General features: G+C 60.4%; 1 protein-coding gene across 3 annotated transcripts in view; it reads right to left on the bottom strand.

The window, feature by feature from the left end:
• Positions 1–207, bottom strand: part of prkag3b (protein kinase, AMP-activated, gamma 3b non-catalytic subunit) — a 13,362-nt gene that overhangs the window by 8,385 nt on the left and 4,770 nt on the right. The gene's annotated exons all lie outside the window — the stretch shown is intronic.

The raw sequence follows: 207 nt of genomic DNA, 5'->3' as shown, positions 1-207 counted from the left end.
GTCTCCAGTCCATCGCAGGGACACCTGGGCATGTCTCCAGTCCATTGCAGGGACACCTGGACAGGTCTGCAGTCCATCACAGGGACACCTGGACAGGTCTCCAGTCCATCGCAGGGACACCTGGACAGGTCTCCAGTCCATCGCAAGGACACCTGGACATGTCTCCAGTCCATCGCAGGGACACCTGGACAGGTCTCCAGTCCATCG

The sequence above is a fragment of the Nematolebias whitei genome, chromosome 13 (assembly GCF_014905685.2).
Source record: "Nematolebias whitei isolate Nwh7 chromosome 13, NemWhi1, whole genome shotgun sequence".
NCBI classification, from domain to species: Eukaryota; Metazoa; Chordata; class Actinopteri; order Cyprinodontiformes; family Rivulidae; genus Nematolebias; species Nematolebias whitei.
This window is presented reverse-complemented; position numbering and strand designations above follow the sequence as displayed.